General features: G+C 45.1%; 1 long non-coding RNA gene across 1 annotated transcript; it reads right to left on the reverse strand.

The window, feature by feature from the left end:
- Nucleotides 1–4,340: 4,340 nt before the first annotated feature.
- Nucleotides 4,341–7,656, reverse strand: LOC110138188 (uncharacterized). The gene is made up of 2 exons (XR_002314149.2): nucleotides 7,248–7,656; nucleotides 4,341–4,723 (listed from the first exon to the last, which is right to left on the reverse strand). It is a non-coding gene; the product is annotated as an uncharacterized lncRNA (long non-coding RNA).
- Nucleotides 7,657–21,220: the final 13,564 nt, after the last annotated feature.

Raw genomic sequence — 21,220 nt, forward strand, 5'->3', positions numbered from 1 at the left:
ATGGAATAATTGGTCATAAAAATTATGCAGCCTGTTGGAAAAGAAATAACACACACGCTCATTACAGATTTCTGAGATAGCTTCTCCAGGCTAAAATTTCACATTTTCTCCACATCCCAGTCACCACTAATATCCCCCACTTCCTGTGCCCCAAACGTTGAATCCTCTCCAGAAAGAAGGCTGAGACAGAATACAGACTCAAAGCTATAGCCGCATCAGAAGTTTTGCTCAACTGAATCAACATAACCTGACCTAGAAGTTGAGGGGTTCTTTAAAAAAAAAAAGGCCTGTTACTTCTCTCATAAATCAAAATCTTAGACACTCTTTGAAGTGGAAAGGTGGGGGGGAATCTCCTAAAATTTCATCCTCATCAGCCAGTCTGTATACTGACACTGGTATGAAGTGAGATCCAGAGAAAGGAGGTGTCATTCCCGTGGGCAGGGAGACTTCAGTTTGATGGTGAAAATGAGTGTGTTTAGGAAACGGACATACTGAACCCAAAGTTGGAGCAGAGCAGTGGTTCTGAGCTCCCACAGCTGGTGTAAAATATAAGAGGGAGATACACTGGGCTTCCCAGGTGGAGCTAGTGGTAAAGACCCACCTGCCAGTGCAGGTAGATGTAGGAGACCCAGGTTTGATCCCTGGTTTGGGAAGATCCACTGGAGGAGGGCACAGCAGCCCACTCCAGTATTCTTGCCTGGAGAATCCCATGGAATGGCTATGGTCCAGAGCATCGCAAAGAGTCGTACACAACTGAAGTGACTTAGCACACACACTGGTAATAGATGAAATGACCAGCCCCATACCACCCCACAGAGAAGAGAGAAACAAGGAGTGTTACTATTTATTCTGAATAACGAAATGCTGGAAATCTACTATCTATAGGCACTATCAATATTCTGAAAGGCCTGGGATGTACCCAGCCTTGTGGTCCTAACTATCAGTCCCCAGTGCCTCACCCTACCACTTCCAGGCATGCATAACACTCAAGGATTAGATTATTACACACGGTGAAATCAAAGGGCACTGCTCCAAAAGAGACATGCTTTTTAAAATTTCTTAAATTTATTTACTTATTTTTGGCTGTGCTGTGTATTCCTTGCTTTGCTGGCTTTTCTCTAGTTGGAGGGATCAGGGGCTACTGTCTAGTTGCAGTGTGCAGGCTTCTCATTGCAGCGGTTTCTCTTGTTTCAAAGCACGGGCTCTAGGGCACTTGGGCTTCGGCAGTTGCACCTTCCGGGCCTCGAGAGCACAGGCTCAGTAGTTGTGGTACAGAGGCTCAGTTGCTCCGCAGCATGTGGGATCTTCCTGGACCAAGGAATGAACCTGAATCCTCTGTGTTGACAGGACTCCTACCATTGAGCCACCAGGGAAGCCTAAGAAATGCTTTGTTTAAAAAAAGTTTATTAGATTATAGTTGATTGATAATATTGTGCTAGTTACTGCTATTCAGAAAGTGAATCAGATACACATATACATTTATCCACTCTTTTTTAGGCTCTTTTCCCATATAGGTCATTACAAAGTATCGAGAAGAGTTCCCTGTGCCATAGAGTGGGTCCTTGTCAGTTATTTATTTTACACATAATATAGTAGTGTGTATATGTCATTCTAGTCTCCCAGTTTATCCCTCCGAATACCACACTTTCCCCTCTGGTAACCATAAGTTTGTTTTCTATATCTGTGACTCTATTTCTGTTTTGTAAATAAGTTCATTTGTAGCATTTTTTTAGATTCCATATATATGCAATTATCATATGATATTTGTCTCTGTCTGATTTCTTTCATCAACATGACAATCTCTAGGTCCATCCATGTTGCTACAAATGGCATTATTTGTTTCCTTTACATGGCTGAGTAATAGTCCATTGTGTATATATATACCACGTATTCTTTACCCATTCCTCCATCAATGGGATAAATGCTTGGAGATGACAAGAGACACACATGAGGCTGTGTGTCTGGAGGTCTCTGCTCTCAAAATTACCACTAGGAAAAAACCAAGAAACACATTTCTCCACCAATAGAGCAAAATTTAGAGACTCAGGAGCCCAGAAAAACGTAGGAAAGATGCAGAGTAATCTCCTTCCATGACTCTGGGGGAAACCTCTCGTTTATATTATTTTCCCACTCAGCAGGTCACCTCTTCTTCCCCAGTTTACCCCAAACGTATTTGCTCTCTGGGATTCCCAGGTAGCGCAGTGGTAAAGAATCTGTCTGCCAGGACAGGAAATGTGGATTCTATCCCTGGGTCAGTGAGATTCCCTGGAGGAGGAAACAGCAGCCCACTCCAGTATTCTTGCCTGGAGAATCCCATGGACAGAGGCTCCTGGTGGGCTACAGTTCGGGGGGTCGCAAAGAGTTGGACACAGTGGAGCAACTGAGCTTGCACGCACTTTGCTCTCTAGTTGCTCTATAATCCCATTCAAGATCTAAAAAGAGGCAAGGCCAGTAGTTCCTGGCATCCTCTCCTGGAGATGACCAAGAAGCACCCAGCACTGGTCTAAAGAATTTCATGCTCCTACCTCCAAGTGTGCTTCTGGACATCACAGTTCTACACCCAAATCTGGGAGAGCAAGGGAGCATGTTACCTACTCTCCCTGATTCCCGACAGGAGAGAGAACAAAAAAGAGGGAAGCTGGCTATGAGCCAAGCAGACTGAGAGACCGGTTCCTAGTTTTCCCAGCTGTGGATTCAACTTCTTGGAGTTGGAGTGAAGAGTGAGACGAGGAGATTGCTATGTGAAGAACAGGTTTGACTCCCACACCCTGTCTCCACTCTCTGTGCTTCTCCGCACTCCCTCTCTGTGGGGTGAGGAGGAAGGAGGGAATTACACCAGCTCCTCAGCCATTCCCAGCTACAGTCAACCCTCCTACAAAATATGAATCAGCACCGGTGGCGGAGATAGAAACCAGGAGGCTATTTTGAGATCTGTGAGCTCTGCCTTTCCCTAGGACCTTAGGGACAAATGTTGGCTGGGGACAAGGTCCCATTCTGAGGTGAACACCATCAGTCAATCTCCAAGAGAATTTTAGGGAGCTTGAACTCTGTCCTACGCAACTCGGAGACAGATGCCTGGGAGGGCCCCAAGCCTTCCCCTCAAGAACACTGTCTCCTGCGCCCTCCCAGCCTCGCAGAGTCAGTTCCCAGCTTTCCAGGCAATTCTGATGGGGTTTCATCAATTCAAAGGACACAAATATCCTTTTCCCCCTCTTCAAAAATAACCACAGTTTGAATCTAGTCTGGAGTGCGACTTCAGTAGCTTTTACTCAGGCACATCTACAAGATAACTATGTATCATCCATCCTTCAGCGGAGCTTCTCTCACTTTGTTATGCATGGGGTTGTTGCTCAGTCATGCAGTACTGTCCGACTCTTTGTGACCCCATGGATCACAGCATGCCAGGTTTCCCTGTCCTTCATTATCTCCCAGAATTTCCTCAAACTCACGTCCATTGAGTCGGTGATGCCATCCAACCATCTCATCCTCTGTCGCCCCCTTCTCCTCTTGCCTTTGATCTTTCCCAGCATCAGGGTCTTTTCCAATGAGCATGGGGGATCCTGTCCAAATGCAGATTCTGACTCCACAGGTCTGGGGTGGAGCCTAAGATTCTGCATTTCTAACAAGCTCTGAAGTGAGGCCCCCAATACCGTTGGAGCCCAGGCCACCCTGTGAGTGTGGAGGATCTAGGATGGAGTAGGTGAACCCAGGGGAGATTTCTGTGAGAGGCTCTTGCCTTGAGGTTGCCTCCAGTCTGAGAGGAAACTAAGACACAAAGAAGGCGAGAACGGGCTAAGAGCCGCCAGGCAGAACGCTACACAGTGCGGGAGGGATAGGTCATGTGATTAAGGCCGGGGCATCGTAGGACATCAGGCAGGATGTCGAAGCAGAAGTATGGAACAGAAGAGGAAAGTCAGGGCAAAGGGGAGGGGCAACACGTGCACAGGATCAGGTGGGAAAGAAGGACCCTGGAACAGGAGCATGGGGCCAGGATTGCCTCTCAGAGCAGGACTCTGAGCCAAGCAATGCTAGGAGCTCATTGGAGGTAGTCCATGGGGGCAGTGGAGATGGGTCTAGAAATTCAGCCCTAGGACCTGAAATTTAACAGAAGAAAGCAAGCCTCTGTGGTCAGAATGGTGCTATAAGAAGCTAAGTCAAATGGTAGTGGAGGCATGCCTGGGGCTAGGGGCAGGGGGTGGGGAGTTAGTGTTTCATGGGCACTGAGTTTCAATTTGAAAAGATGAAAATGTTCTGGAGCTGGACAGTGGCAATGGATGGTCAACAATGTGAAGGAACTTGATGCCACTGAAGACCACACACATAAAAATGGCTTAAATGGACAATTTTATGCTATATCTATTTTACCACAAAAAAATTCATAGTGGAGGCTGAAGTCATAAAAAGATGGCACTACTATGTAAAAATGACTAAAAATTTTAAAATTTAAATAGGACTAAGATCCAAGCCCACCCCAGACAGAAGAGATGCTGGAAAATGGGCCTCCTGAAGTAAACTAAAATCTGGAACTCTTTCAACCCCAAGCCCCACCCTGCCTCCACTTCATTCTCCTACCATAATGTGCGATGCTTATGTTCTTAAGGATTTGAAAGAAAAACAACCACATTACAAATGGGTTTCTGTTGAGTCTTTGAGCTCGACCTGCTCATCTTGAGTCACTAGGAGCTGCTGCACGGGCAGTGCACGGATCTTCTTGCTCAGCAGCCTGCAAGTGAGAAAGCAAGCCAACAATGAGGAAAGGCCAGCTCTTAAAATGCCCAGGCTCAGAGTCCTTGGGAATATGCAGCTGTTTCCTGTCTCTGCAAGGGAATTCAGGAGGAAAGGGATGAGCTGAACTGGTAGAGAATGAAAACAAACTGTGAAAAGAACCTACCAACCATCCAAATTGGAAACCTTCCCAAGAAGAAAATAGTGGCCACCCTAAGAGGCCAGATGAGCAAAGAGACAGGTCTGTCTACAGTCAGAGGCGTGGACATCCTTGGGCTACAGAAGGGGCTGCACACAACAGAATGCCAGCACACTGTGTCAACGTTTCTACCAGGCGCGGGCTGTGAAGTTGGCTTGCCTGAAAATCAAGGATGAGCCTCAAGCCAGACAACTAGAAGAAATCCCTGACAGGATTATGGGGTTGAGGAGGGAGTCTGGGGAAACCAAACATGTTTCCTCGGGTCAGAGGGGAGGCGGGTAGAGGAGAAAGGAAACCTCAGAAAAGTGAAGCAGTTCCCCTGAAACTCGTTATGCTGATCCGTCCAGTGGAGAGACCCCAGAGCGATACCCCATCACAACCTATCCGTCAGGGTGAGCTCGGACAGCCAGGGTTCCAGGGAGCTGGGAAGATCCCGGATTCCAGGCACGTTCTCTGCCCCTGAGCAGTTTCTGCCCCAGCTTTCTGCCTCCACCCTCTGTAAGTAATGGGGTGAATCCAGCGGCTGCTCTTAAGTCATTAATACGAACAGAGCTCGATGATATTTTCTGACTCAGGGCAGCCTAGTCAGACTCTTAATTTCTCTTTGGAAATCCATCATCTGGGATAAAAGCATCACTACCGCTCTCCCATGTAATCCCGAACTCCTCCCGGGTCATCAGAGAAATCCCCTTGTCTCCCATGATAACACCAAGGAACTACCTCATGATAGAGGTGGGGAGGGGGGAGACAGTTGTTAGATCTCTCCTTTTACTTATGTTCTCATGCCTAAGTGGTTAAGGACTCCTTTCTGAAGTCTGTCCTCAGTCCCTCTTACTTCAAGGACAAGTATTTGTTTTCTTCAAGAAAAACTTTTAAAGGGACATGTGTCTCATTGGCAACAAAGATCAAAGAACTGCTGTCTACAAATTAATACAGAGGGAAAAGACTAAGGGTTGATGTAATTCATAATTATTTAATATTCTCTTTTTAGCTATACTATTTATAGGAGAGAAAGGCTCTTCTGCATTTCCACTGAGAAGTTAAGAGGGAGTCATGATCTAACTTTCACAAAGTTTTTAGGGAACTATTATACCCATCATTTCAACCAGTCTTCACAAACATCCCAAAATATGGGAAAGTAGGTGTTATTATGGTTATGAGGCTCATTTTAAAATACTTACTTGTTTATTGAATACTGAAGCCCAGGGAATGATCTTGACTACAGGAGTTAGGTAACTCAAGTTAGGTATCAAGAAGAATTAACCATCTGTAGAAATTCTGAAACATTAGAAAGCAATACTAAGGGATAAGAGTCCATCCAACTTGTCACAGCTGAAAGAGGACTTTGGGAAAAGATGGCCAGGGGCCTTCACTTGTCGCCTTCTATCAAAATTGCTCAGGTACTCCGTGCTTCCTCAAACTGCTCAGAGCCTGTGTGTCCCTCAGAACCGACCAGGTCCTCAGCTGGCTGGCACTTACCAGGTCCTCGGCAAGAAGGGGTAGAGAGAGAGGAGAAAGGAAGGTAGGGGCATTGTAGGGAGATTAGGAGAGGCTGAGAGGAAGCTCAGGAAGGAGACAAGAGGGGGAAGGGTGGGGGGAGCCCAGGAGCTCCCACATACCCAGAAGGAGAAACAGGCTTAGGGGGCACAGGAGCAAGAGAACTAGGGGAACTAGGGGCCCCCAGGACACCAGTGGTACAAGATGGGAGCAGGGTCACAGGGAAAAAGAAGGTTATGGGGAAATTTCTATGCAAGAAGCACAGTTGGTGCCTCCTTTTAGAGGTACCTCCTTGGGGACCATGTAAGTCAGGGACTATGTTAGGTGCCAAGAAGAGGACGGCTAAGAAGAAGGCTGCTAAGAAGGGAGTGTAAGACAGACAAGTAGGAGACAGATATTTTTTCAGCAAACATCCCACAGCAAATCAGCAAGGATGGAGAAGCCAGCTTTGGCAACTGCTTTACTGAGAAGTCACTAGACAAGTCAGGCAGGTGGAAGGAATTCGGGGAGCACATAGAAGCTACTATGCCTAAGACATGATCTCATGTTGCTGGGCATCTGGGCGCCCACTTCAACTCAAGAACTGATTACAAAGGAGGTAGGACTGGGGCAAACGTCAAGGGATCTGGGACAGGAAGCAGGGTAGACTCTTCAATAAGCTAGGTGTCTTCTGGAGAGGAACTCAAGCTCACTGGCTTTCATAGGGAAAGTGGATAGAATTGTACAGCCAGGATTTTTACCATATCCAGGCCTCACACTTTTGACACTTGAGTCATAGAAGCAACAGCTTCTTCACTAGCCTTATGTACCCACTCTCCATTATCACCTTCTGGTCCCCTGATTCAATGTCCTCTGCTCAACAGCAGACAGACTATGCTGAGGTGCCTTGAAGAGCTGGAGAGATACAGTGTTTGAGAAACCAGTTCCTATTGCTGCAAGGAAATTTTCAGGAAGGATCATTGGACCGTGGATACCCAAATTAGTCTCTGGTTTCAGAGGAGAGGTCCATCTGTCTATATACAGATAAGGATGGCGCTGTTCCAAAGATTCACTGAAACCCCAGACCACACCACTGGTAAGAAGGGACACAGGCTTCTGCTGCATCTTTCCATCCACAGACTTCCTGAATGTACCTAGAGAAATCAGAGTAGATAATTCAGTTAACCTTGGAACTAGACTCTACCCCTAATAAGACCTCTACTCTCACCCACCTCCCCATCCCAGATTTTGATTCTTTTGAGGATGAAAAGGTAGCAGTTCTCCCTTACTGCTTCTCCTGACCTGCTGCAGGAATCAGAATAGAAATGAAGATTTCAGCCATCACCATGGAAACCAGCAGTCTCTCTGGCTCCCCCTCTCACACACTTTCCCATCAACTCTTTCCCTCCCACCTCTAAGTCATATCCAGCTCACAAAATTCCTCTTTGTGACCAATACACTAACTCATTTGGAACAAAGAACAGAAAAATAGCTGGTCTGGGCAGGGGGGGAAGACTGACCCTTGGCTTTCTAACCACTCACCTCAGCTGAGATTCTCTCCTACACCATCACACCTCTTCTCTCACACAGATGTTCCTTTTCACCCCCACCATCCATTTTCGGCACCCCTCTGAGCCCTTTCCCTCTTCTCACACAGTTGCCCCCATCCAGAACCCCTTTTCAACTGGTCCCCAAATATAGATCCATTTGTTTCATAAACCCCAGTTCACAACTGCTCACCCTCATACTGCCATCCTCCAAGTCCAGGCACCTTCACCCCCATTCTTCACACCTCCCCATACACAGCCACTATTTCCACAGTCCCAGAGCCTCTCATCCCATCCAGTTACCCTCCATTCTTAATGTTCTCCAATTCAGGGTCCTCATCACTTATTCTTCCCACCCACCCCCCAGAATCTCAAGCACTCCTAATGAAAAGGGGTCTTACAAAATATCAGTCTTTCCCATTATCCATTCCCCTTTCCCCACTCAGTCTTAATTCATCTAAATTGGAGCTTTGAACCGTGGGCCTCTTGAGAGAAGAGGAGAGAAAGGAACTCTCTCTCTCGATGCTCTCTTCTCTTAACTTGGTTCTGCGTTGGTCCAGTCTCGGTCCCCACTGGGGGCGGTGAGAGTTAATTAGCCTTTTCCAGATTACTCTGAGATTCCTGAGACAGGCTCCAAAGACTATTCTGAGCTGGGAGGAATTTTATCGGCATCTTTTATGGTTTTGTTTGTTCTTCAATTTCTCCAGCTTGGACTCCTTAGCTGAGTCTCTTCAGTCATAAAACAGCCTCAAAAGAACAAGCTGAAACCAAACGATGTAGATCCACCTTGATGCCTGCCCCTCATCCCACCCTGTGATGGGGAAGGGGTGCCTGGATCCCCAGGCTGCCCCTCTCCTGCCCACCCACCCACCCCAAACATCATCTCCAAACATGGTATCCCACAGCTCCCCTCCCAATCTGGGAAAATGGAAGCCGAAGATGACTCAGGGGGTCAGGGAGGATCAAGGCTTGTTTAGAGCTTTGAGATCTCTAGATGAAAAGTAAGAAGGGTGGGGAGTTGTGAAAAAGTCAGCGTCTGGGGCTCAAGAGAAAATCACTGTCCACCCCACCCACCCACTTCCCAGACTGAGGTTCTTAGTCTTTCATAAATCGGTGCAAAACAGGTTTGCATCGAAGCGTGAGCACTTTAAGCTAGCCTGAACAGAACTGCCGGGTATTTGCTTCTCTAGGGAGTTGAAAATTGAGAAGACAGACACATCTTTTTAGGAGAGGCTCCATCTGTTTCAGCAAGATGAGCTAAAAAATTTCCATGAAAGCCAGTCTGTTACTGTACTGGTCAAGATCCAGACTTCAGTAGAGAAGAGACTCAAGAGGGCTGAACATAGGGTCTTTTCTGTTTCCAGAGTAACTTAACCTCACCTCTCAAGAATTAGACAAAAAAAAGCTGGTAACAACACCAGAAGACATTAAAAGGTGGACCGATCATGTACTCTCTCTTTCCCAAAGAAACCTCCAACTTTCTAGCTTTCCCTCTGGATACTTTTTTTCCTCAATTATCCCACCCATTTTCACAGCTTTGATTATTATTTCTATGTAGGTGAGCTCTCAGTCTATCCTCCCATACCTGACCACATTCTCCCTAGTCCTCTACTTCCCGTGTATGATAAATTTACCTAGTGCGGGTTCTACAGCAACTTAATATAAAATGTAATTCATATTATCCTCCAAACCAGCTCTTCTAACTTCCTCTTTTTCTTTAAACAGGTTCCAGTATTCTATCAACCACCAAAGCTAAGAACCTCCAGCTTCATCTTTGATTCCCATTTCTTGTACCCTCTTCTCCATCGTACCTACACTCCCCACCCCATCCCCATCAAAGTCCATCAGTGATCAGGTTCTGCTTGTCACAGGGTTGATACTGCCATCCTTTCATGTCTATTCCCATGCCACTGTTAGTCTTTTAGCATCTCTCATCTAAACTTCTACACTAGTATCTAACTAGCATCCCTGCCTCTGTCTTTTTTCCAAGTTATCTTCCCATTGCCTCAAGAATAATCTCATTTAAACAGTTTTTTTTTATGTCATTTCATCCTCTGCACTAGAACCTACAGTTCTGTTCATATCTCTTTCAAGATCCTCATATGAACTCTCAGTGCCAGATAAATGGGTAACTCTTTCATTTATTCAACAAATATGCTTTAACATTTACCTTCCACATCTTTGGCCTGTTGAGAGAGCAAATGTGAATATATATCATTCTTGACCTTAAGAAGCTCAGAGAAGGCTCTCTTGAGTATCCCTAAAATATGTCTTTTACTTCTTCTTTCCAAGCCGTTGTGCATTCCAACCATGTAAAATGTTCTCTTGTCCAGTCTTAAATTTTTCCTTAAAATCCTACCTCTTCCATGAAGCTTTCCCTAGCCTTCCTGGCACAATTCTCCCTTCATTCTCAGAATTCCAATAGCTTCAGCTGTCTGTATCACTGGGCATGTCTTACTGCCTTGGTGTATAGTTTCCCAATACTACAGTCAAATAAATTAATACTTCCCCAAATGAGGCATCCCAGGCGGTGCTAGTGGTAAAGAATCTGCCTGCCAATGTAGGAGATGCAAAAGACACGGGTTTCATCCCTGGGTCAGGAAGATCTCCTGGAGTAGGAAGTGGCAACCCACTCTAGTATTCTTGCCTGGAAAATTCCATGGACAGAGGAGCCTGATGGCTACATTCCACAGGGTGGCAAAGAGTCGGACACAACGGAGTGACTGAGCACTTTCCCTAAATGACCAACCATCTGGAAGGTAGGGATTCTGGCTTTCTTTTTATCATCCCAAAAATATTTAGCACAGTGCCTACGCACACAGCTGTGCCTATAGTATGATTGGAGATACCACACTGGCCAACAGAAGAAGTGAGTTTACCTTACAGCTCTACCAGTTATTAGCTGAGACCTTACATTCTGAGCACAGTGTAGAGAGTTTTATGAGGATTTAACTTCATGAGAAACACATGGAAAGAGTACACCAGTGCCTAGCACCTAATAAATGCTCAATAAATATTCATTTCCTTCATCTCAGTTTGGTTCTGATAAGAAGGAAGGTTGGATAAAATAACCTTCTTTGGGGGCCTTCCAGCTTCAGCGTGTACAGGTCACAGGAATGCAACCAGGGGAGAAGAACTAACCTACTCAATCACTGCTGGCTCTCTCACCATCTTTATTCTTAAAATCCTCAGCTTTTTGTTATCACATTTGTCATATTGCAACCTCTCCTCTCTAGGGAGTTTCCCACTCAACTTTCACTCAGGATTGCCCAAACTAGGAAATTTATTCGAGAACTTCAAGTCTAGAGAATTTATTTTCTCCATCCTCCCATTTCCTAGACCAAGCATCATCTCATAACTTTTTCTGAATATGCTTAAGCCTTTGAGGATATTACATCTCAGTGCCTCAACATCCCTTCAAGGAGCCCATTCTCATCAACATCAACCTCCACCTTTCCCAGCATCTCCCAGATACTGTAAAAAGCTTGGGACAGTGGCCTGAGCAATGAAGTGGCCAGGAAGGCTCAGGAAAGTCTAGCAACTCCCTGTTCAGCTGAAATAGTCAAGTCATCCATCCTGGAAGGAGAAGTGAGTAAATGAGTGATAGTTGCTCAGTCATGTCTGACTCTTCGCGACCCTGTGAACTGTAGCCCGCCAGGCTCCTCTGTCTATGGAATTCTCCAGGCAAGAATACTGGAGTGGATAGCCACTCCCTTCTGCAGAGGACCTTCCCGACCCAGGAGTCGAACACCGCATCTCCTGCATCGCAGGCAGATTCTTTACCCTCTGAGCCACCAGGGAAGCCCCTGGAAGGAGGGGAAGTGATTAAAAGTTTCTTTCAATTTTTCTTTATTTTCATGTTAGGGTCTAAAAATAGACAAGGAAACACAAAACGGTAAAACCCAGGTGTCCTGACCCATGGCGTCATCCTCTCCCGTCACTGTCACCACTAGCAGCAGCAGCAGGTCTCCACCAGGACTGTGAGAGCTCCTCTAATGGGGAGAAGGGGGAAAGGTAGAGATGAGTCAGAGGGAGCTGAAACAGAGTGTTTTGTTCAGGGGAAGAAGTCTGATGCAAGCTCTGGGGAAACAATGTGCTCCCTGTATCTTCAGCCCCTCCCCTCCCGCTCCCTCCGCTCCCCACACCTCAGCCAGGTCACTGACCAGGTCTCTGGTCACAACAGAAGCTTCCTAAGCCTCTGGCTTCCATTTAGCCCTTCCCAACTCAACATCCTTTACCTTCACCATTATCCTGACTTTTCTTCTTCTTAGGGGCCAGTAGTAGCTCACATTCTTAATTTCAGATGATCATTCCTCAGTTTAAGCTTTAGAGTTTGAGTTTCATGCTGCGATTCCACAGTGCTCACTCACTGCTTTGAGCAAAGGAAAACTGTTTCTGTTCTTTCTGCCTCCAAATCCTTAAACCAATCTCTGTCTGGCATGTCCTTTTCTTTTTTTTACCTAGGTCTATCCCTTCCTTTCTTCCAAGCCCTGCTCAATATTCTCCTCCTCTGAGAAACCTTCCCCAGGTAAGCCAGATTTTCAAATCCAAGCCCCCTTTTACACTATGTACTCTTAGTCTCTGGTACCCAGTTTACCGTTTCATGTGCACGTATCTGTCAGACTCTAACTTGTGTAGCCGATGTTCCTACTCCCCTTCAATAATTTTTTGAGAGTTTTATGCTCAGCATCAAGCATAAAAAGAGTTCAAGTTACAGAAGTTTAAAAAATGGAGTGGGCAACCTGAGGAAGGAGGATGTAGGGCAGTGATGGGGTGGAAGATCACAAAGTTGGGAGTGCTTGACGTAGAACTGATATAAGAGGCAGCAAGTCATGAAAGTATGATCATTAAGCTTTTCTTCACTATCTATTTTCACAGACTTCTGGGCCTGGTTATACAGAAAGAAAAACCACAGATGGGCTTCCAACACATTGAAGTCTCATAATGTAGTCATAATTGTATAATAAATAAAGGGCAAATGAACCCCCAAAATTAAAAAAAATCAGAAGACTAGAGACTGAAATATTAAATTAGAATATCCCACCAAAGTCAGAAACAATTCTGAGAAAAGAGAACAAAATATAAGCAAAATGAGAGGAGGGGACAGGGTTTGAAAAACGGAGTGGGGGAGAGATACAGGATGAGGCTATGGTAGCGGGTTCCAAGCCCATTCATAGGGAGACCAGAAAAGTCAGCAGCCCTCCTCTAATTCAGAAGACATCTAAAATAATGAAATTCCATTGAAATAATGGAATTTTTTTAATGCTTTGAGGGGTAGAAAAGAGAAAGGGAAAGCAAACACGCAAAAAGGGAAATTAGACCCGTGCGTGCTCAGTTGTGTCCAACTCTTTGCAACCCCATCGACCCTAGCTCGCCAAGCTCCTCTGTCCATGGGATTTTCCCAGCAAGAACACTAAAGTGGGTTGCCATGTCCTCCTGAAGGGTATTTTCCCAATCCATGGATTGAATCCACGTTTCCTGTGTCTCCCACATTGGCAGGCAGATTCTTTACTGCTAAGCCACCGGCAAAGCCCCAAAGAAAGGAATGAGATTAGACAAGCCCAAGACAGGTAGAGAATGGTCCTCTTCGATCTTGGTCCTCCACCAGTTCGTCCAGTAACCCCGGTCCAGCATGGCTCCCTGGGACAGAGAAGTGTTCCCAAAGGACTGGCTGCTTTGAATGAGTTCCATCTCCTTCCTTTCCCCTACCCAGGAAATGCTTCTACTCCCCGCTGAAGTGCAGGACTTCATATCCTGAAATAAATCTCATCAATAGACCTTACAATTGTGACATTTTACAGTTTTCAAAGCATTCTCATATATCTGTTCTCGTTTGAGACCTCCTACTTCCTACTGAATTTCTATCCCACTCTGTGAATACTTAAACCCTTTTTAAGGGTCTAAACTGTATCACAGTTTCATACTGCCTGGAACAGATCTCTGGCTCAGTAAACACCAAGAAAAAAAGGATTGATTAACTGATCATATGTTCTAATTTCAACAAAATGGGATGATGTTTGATCCAAAAGGACTCAATAGTGTGGATACGAAAGTAGTAAAAACAAAAACCATACATAGTCACAGACTGTTCCAAAAATTCTCTGGTTAACATGGACCTCTAAAATGTCTTTTCCTCCAATTTTAGCTTCTAAGAGAGAAAGGAAAGTAGCACTTGTTATATCCCTACTATGTGTCTGTAGTAGGTACTTATACATACATTATCTAATCAACCAAGCCATATGCCAACCCAACCCTTCCAGAAAGATTGCTTAGGCATTCTCGTTAATATTCTGCAGAGAGGTTGACTTCACAACTCACACATAGGGCCTTTCTATTTCTACTCTTAAGATTTTTCTTTTGACAAAGGACATTACTTTACGGTGCAATTTAAACTCATTTCCATTCAAAGCTTCCCCCTTATAATCCTTATCTTATCCCTCTCTCTCCCTTACTCAGCACCCCTACAAACACCCCACATATATTTTGTTTTCTCCTCTGGGTTTCTTCCTCCTTTTTCCACCCCAAAGGCAAACAACATTCCCTAAACAGCAAAAGGTGGGAGAAAAAAGAAGGAAGCAGAGGACACTGGACGATGATGGAAGCCTTGAGCCGAGAGAGACTAACAAGGGCGAGAGGAGAGAGCCACCCGCCCTCCGTCAAGGTGGCTTTGCCTGCAGTTTTTATTATGCATCGATTTTCTTATCCATCTTCTTTAGAGCCTCTTAGATCTTCAGGCTGCGGCTGTTTCTCCAAATTGTCATTCACTCCAAGCTCTCTAGCTCCTTGCAGCAGCTAAGGGAGGGTGGCGGGGATTGAGGTTGGGGTGGGAGGTGGTGGTGGGGGACGTGGGGAGGTGGAGGGAGAAGGCAGCCAGGAGAGGTGAATGAAGGTTGCTAAGTAACCGTTGCCAAGGAGCCAGGACCAAGGAGCATCCCAAGCTGCCTGCTTATTTCAACCTACCCCCCTTCCACATCCTCCCCTCACTTAAGTTCTCTCAGGTCTATAAAGCAGCTTGGTTATGTCACCTTCACCAGCTGCAGAGCCATTTCCTCAGCTCCTCAGTTGAAGTGCTGCAGATTCCAGGGACTGAGAATCTTGCATTCCTAGACCTGGGCTGATCGTCACGGACACTCGTCTCTCCTTCAGATGGCACAGTTAAAAACAAATTACTAATGTGTTTTAATTTGATCAACAAAAAGAATGATCCTGTCTGCAAAGGCAGGTTATGTGTACTGGTCTGAATTCAGAGGGTAGACATGGGGGCCAGGTGGAGAGTCAGAATAAGTCCATCACCCTAAGAAGATTTCAACCCCCTCAGGGGAGCTCCATTATTTGATCTGAAATTTTGTGAATCCCATGTGCTTACATCAGGATCAATTCCAAACTAAAATGGCATTTTGATTATTTAAATTTTGGATTCTCTACTAATTAGGATTATCCATGACTGGCCCCTCAATTGATGCAGAGAATCCAGGAAGTACTACATAATACTTTTTAGCAAATTTACCTTATCAATTCCATTTGGCTCAAATAAACATTAGAAGTTCACATCCCTTCAGGGGTAATAGGAGGAGTATATAGAAAAGAAAAAAAACAAACAAATGAAGGAGGTGGGGCTGGGAGAGTGTCATTGAGGAAAGCCAGTTGAGAATTCAAACTCTGCCAATAGGTGATCCAGAAAGCAGACAAACATTCTGCCAGTCACCCCAGGTAATGCAGGAGCCACCATCTCTCCAAAGCTAGTTTAGAGGAGGTAAGGTACTACCCTGAGCTCCCCAGCCTCATTCCTAAACTGATTAAGTGCATTCTTCTCACTAGGTCCACAGTTCATACTATATGCCAGATATTGTTCTCAGAACAGCCAAAAGGTTCTGGTCCAAAGGGGCTCTCAACCATCCTCCTGTCACTACTGAGAAAAATATATTTCAGTCCCCTTCAAAATCTACCAGAGTTTTCCACTGTTGAGAGTCAGTACATCTTAAATTTTCCTGGTGCTGCTTCAGACCAAACAGTAGCACTTAAGGATAAGAAGCCTTTTTAGCGGACTTCCCCAGTGTCCAGTGGTTGAGACTCCACCTTACAATGCAGGGGGCGTGGTTTCAAATGAACTAGGATTCCACATGCTACACAGAAAAAAAAAAAAAAAAGACCTTTTTATTTAAAGATCTCCAAAAGGTAGCCATCCAATATAGCACAGTGGTGGGTAAAAGCAAAGCTTTAGAGTCAGACATACATAACTCCTTGAGCAAGGAACACCACCTCTGGAGCTTCAGTTTCTCATCTGTAAAATGAGAATCATATCACCTATTCCACTGAATCCTTATAGAACTGAAGTAGGTACAGTGCCAACATGGTGCTCAACAAATAGTGGCTGTTGTTATCATCATCGTTATCCCTGGTCTACTCAAGATTAGTGCATGCACGCTCAGTCTCGTTCAACTCCCTGTGACCCTATGGACTGCGGCCCACCAGGCTCCTCTGTCCTTGAGAGTCTCTAGGCAAGAATACTGGAGTGGGTTACCATTTCCTCCTCCAACTCAGGATTAGGCAAATGGATAAATCAAAACCAGGAAATGCTCATCCAAAAACCCCATGTTTCATGGCCACCCATCTTCCAGACCTGAGCTAATTATCCGTGAAGTGAAGCCAGAAGGCTGAGGCTACCATTCTAGCAAGCAACATGGACCAAAGAAGGAGACTTTCACTGAACTAGGATAGCGTTGAAGTTCAGACCATAACCTTGGTCCATGCTGCCTGCTGATAAGCCCACAGAAAATTAGAAGTCCACAAATCAAAGTCTGAATTAAGAAATGGAGAAGGAAAAAGGGGTTGAAGAATATCGTTCTATGGGGCCAAGGAGTTTCCTTTGCCCTGACCCCTTAAACTAACCACATTTTATTTAGATTTCTGTCGCCTGGGATTTCCCTAGCGGTCTAGTGCTTAAGACTTTCATTGCCGAGAGCCTGGGTTCGATCCCTGATCTGGGAACTAAGATCCCACAAGCCCCACAGTGAGGCCAAAAAGTTTTTTAAATAATAATAATAAATAAAATATGAAAGTGAAGTATTTAATGGCGATCACAGTTTTGATTGGAGTCTCCTATTTCTTTCATCCCCTAATCCCATGAACCCGAACAGGATCACGCGACTCCCTTTCTTCCTCTGTCTCCCATACTCTGCTCCTCTCCCTACCATCTTTTCAACAAAGCTCCTTGGGAAAATCTGCCCATGTTCACTGGCATTAATGTCAGCCCTGGATCAGAATCTGCCCTGGCCTGCCCTGAGCTACGTGCCCTGTCCTGTTTGCCTAAGAAGCGAACACATGATACCGCTGCCCACTGAAGGATAAACTCTAGAAAGGTTCTCAAACTCACAACTAGAATATTGGTACATCTAAGAAATTAGTAACTCGGTACCCAATAAAAATCTTGGCTCCCTACGTTCAGCAGTTGGCTTAACCATTTCCCCTGCCTCCACATATATTCTTGCTGCACTCTTGCTTTTCCTCTTCCTAGCAGTGTTATTTCTGTTCCACCTCATTTACTCTGTACCCATAGCATAAAGTCCCTTATCAGATCTAAAACCAACCTCAGCTCATCTCAGGTTTCGGCCCTGATGCAGATAGAAGAAGGTATACAGCTATCCTATATGCCTCCCACTTCAGGCATAGCAAGAGGTCCAGCTTGGACAAGAACTTAGCTATTTGACGTCAAGAGTTGTGGCGGTACTCTACTGTGTACGTATGGCGATCACAAGTCTGTCTTATGTACGGCCTGAGCAGCTAAAGGGAAATGTAGTTCTTCCTACTCCAGCAAGCGTCTCTTCAAAACAAAGTAGCCTGAGTCCTCTAGGTACATTTCCAAATTACGCAGCAAAGAGGTAGAGTTCATCTAGAACTGTGCAAGGATACAGGCTCCATCCTTGTGCAGGATGCCATTTGCAGAGAAGCTAGTCCCGGTGGGGTGGGATAAGGCTGAAGAGAGGCAAAGGCTACAGCTTCAATTAGAGAAACTTACATCAACCTGAGTAAGACCCTCTCAACAGTCTGAGGTGTTCCTCAGCATGACTAAGGAAGTCATGCCCTTTGTGAGAAGGGGAACCATTAGTCTTGAGCTAGCAACTGAAATGTGTCATCCCAACAGGAAACAGGGGTCAGGAAAGGGTTAGTGAATGTAATATCTCCAGGTACTGGTATAAGACTCTTACCCTCTCCCAAGCCTTTCTTAATGGGACCAATCCTCTATGAGAATCAGAAATTAGTGCTATCGACTTGTGCCAGGAGGAGAGGGGAAGGAAAGTGGTCAAGAAGGACTCTGGCACATTGGGAGGCTGCATGCTCCCCACACTCTCGATTGTCTTCAGCCTTGGAGCTGGAATCCAGGAAAGACAGAAGTGTGTGTTGGTTGCTCAGTTGTGTCCAACTCTTTGCAGCACTATGGACTGTAGCCTGCCAAACTACTCTGTCCTTGGGATTCTCCAGGCAAGAATACTGGAGTGGGTTGCCATTTCCTTCTCCAGGAGGAATGACCAGGGGGGCTCTAAAGTCACTCGGGGGACATCTCCCCCCGCCCCAAAAGACCCAACACATTGTGTTAGTTGCTCAGTCGTATCTGACTATTTGCAACTTCATGGACTGAGCCTGCCAGGCTCCTCTGTCCATGGGATTCTCCAGGCAAGAATACTGGAGTGGGTTGCCATTCCCTTCTCCAGGGGATCTTCCCAACCTAGAGATCAAACCCAGGTCTCCTATATTGCGGGTTGATTTTTTTTGCCGTCTAAGCCACCAGGGAAGCCCCTCCAAAGCCCCAAAGCCTTGATCAACCCTCCTCCTGCCCCGGCCCCTCAACCCCGCCACCACCTGATCCCAGAATCGACTGACACTCAAGTAGGAGGTGAAAGAGAGTCTCTGTGACAATTTGCCTCTCTCTTCTCTTTGTCTACCTCTGTCTCCATCTCTTCCCCAGCTTCTCACATCCTGGGGCATTATTTCAGAGGCCTCCGCCTTGATCTGTCTCCAAGTCTCTAGCAAGATCAAAGCTCTTAACACCTGTTTTGCATGTCGACTCCCAGGCTGGAAAAGAGGGGCAGGGTCCATCCTGAGGCAAGGGGAGGGCCCTGACTTCCCCTCTTCCCAAGGCAGAACGGAGGTTGGGCCAAGGAAGGAACCTACTTGGAGGTTGGGTTAATGAAACACCCCCTGATGGGAAGGCTGTTATTCTTATTCTGCTGTTGATTTTATTACTGTTGGTATTCAGGTTGTAAACTGAATTAACTCATCAGAGTAGCTGGGTGACAGTGACCAGAAAGACCTTTCCTAACCTCCTCATCTAAAGAAGACTCCCTGATATTCTTTATCACAAGACCCTGTTTATTTTCTCCCAGTATTTATCACAATCTATAACTATTTGAAGATTTGTTTTTCTCTCTTATTGTCTATTTCCCACTAGGAAAAGCTCTATATTAGAATGAGTGAAAAAGTGAATGACAAATAAATAAATTCATCATTTCATCCTTCAGCTCAGTCATGTCTGACTCTTTGCAACTCCATGGAGTGTGGCCTGCCAGGCTCCTCTGTCCATGGAATTTCCCAAGCAAGAATACTGGGATGGGTTGACATTTCCCTCTTCAGGGAATCTTCCTAATCCAGGGATTAAACCTGCATCTCCTGTGTCTCCTGCATTAGCAGGCAGATTCTTTACCACTGTGCCACCTGGGAAGCCCATAAATAAGTTAGATATGTGCATAAATCTACCAGTGGAATAAAAAGTCCCTAATAATATGCTCTATACCTGAAAGTATCATATCCAGACTTTTCTTAACAATAATATCCTTAATCAATATCCATAATACCCCTACTTCTGCATCTCTACCCATGGCCTCTTTCCCTACAACTGTTATATTACTCATTAATGTTACTTAACAATTCTAAACAGCACTATGGAGTGAATATAAAAATACACAGGGCACAGCCTGCCCACTCCAGCTTACAGTTGAAGAAGGAAAGACATACAATAAACACAGCTGAACACAGTGTACCCTAAGACAGCACATGATAAGACAGAAACTCAAAGGAGGGTAGGAATTCAAAGGAAATAAATTGCTTCTGGCTGAGGTTATCCAGGAAGCCTCAGGCAGGAGTAACATTTAAGCTGGTAACATTTAGGTGCTGACTATGTAGGAACTTCACAGTCAGAGATTGGAAGGAGGGAATTTTGAGGTAAAGACATAGCTGCTGGGAAGGAGTTTTTTACTTTGGGCATCATCTGATATTGAACTTCTGTTCATCATTAGCGAGTGAAATACAAGCACCAATGAAATTCAAGATAAAATGGCAGAAGCTTGAGGCTTTAAATTGGGAAGACAGGAACCAGGACCAGGTTCCCAGCTCAGGTTCCATTTTATCCCCAAATCTCTTTCATCTGGTCTTATTTGAGGGATACAAGTTCAAATAGAACAGAGTACCCATCATGTCTCCATCTATACGTCTCTCATCTCCTCTCTCCCCCCACTGAGTTCTTTAATAACAGTGAAATGATTTTAATCTCATCACTGAGAAGAGCACAAAGCACAGAAAAGCATATGCTACACAAATTAAGTAATGTGTATACCTGGGAAGGAGAAACTCCTCCTCCTTTCATCTCCACAGTCAATTTTCCTTGATCTTCTGACACTGTATGTCAATAAGTATCTGTATTTCCTCCTTCCCTGGACAAGAGATGCTGTTAAATGTCAAATGTAAAGTAAAGTTTGTCATAAAAATCCCTCATAAAAAAAAATATCTTCCAACTACAGCACTGGAAGGTGGAGGATGGGAGTACTGTTTTTCCCCTAATAATGTTCAAGTCACCCTACCTCCTGCTTCCAGGAGCATCTCTGACAGCCTCTTCTTAAACTTTTCTAAAGTAAACAGAGGCATGCAACTCCCCTTATCACCCCTACTTCTGAGAAAGCTCATTCTGTTTGTTTGGTTGTTGTTTTTTTTTTTTTTTTTCAATGAAATCAGTTTCACAAGTGACCAGTTTCTCACAATCTCAACTCTAGATTCCCTAATTAGTATAATTTTTAATCCTTCTTTCTGGGATGGCTTAAGTATAGGGTCTCTCACATGCACCCCAATGTTCATCGCAGCACTGTTTATAATAGCCAGGACATGGAAGCAACCCAGATGCCCATCAGCAGACGAATGGATGAGGAAGCTGTGGTACATATACACCATGGAATACTACTCAGCCATTAAAAAGAATTCATTTGAATCAGTTCTAATGAGATGGATG

This window comes from Odocoileus virginianus, chromosome 24, assembly GCF_023699985.2.
Source record: "Odocoileus virginianus isolate 20LAN1187 ecotype Illinois chromosome 24, Ovbor_1.2, whole genome shotgun sequence".
Lineage (NCBI taxonomy): Eukaryota > Metazoa > Chordata > Mammalia > Artiodactyla > Cervidae > Odocoileus > Odocoileus virginianus.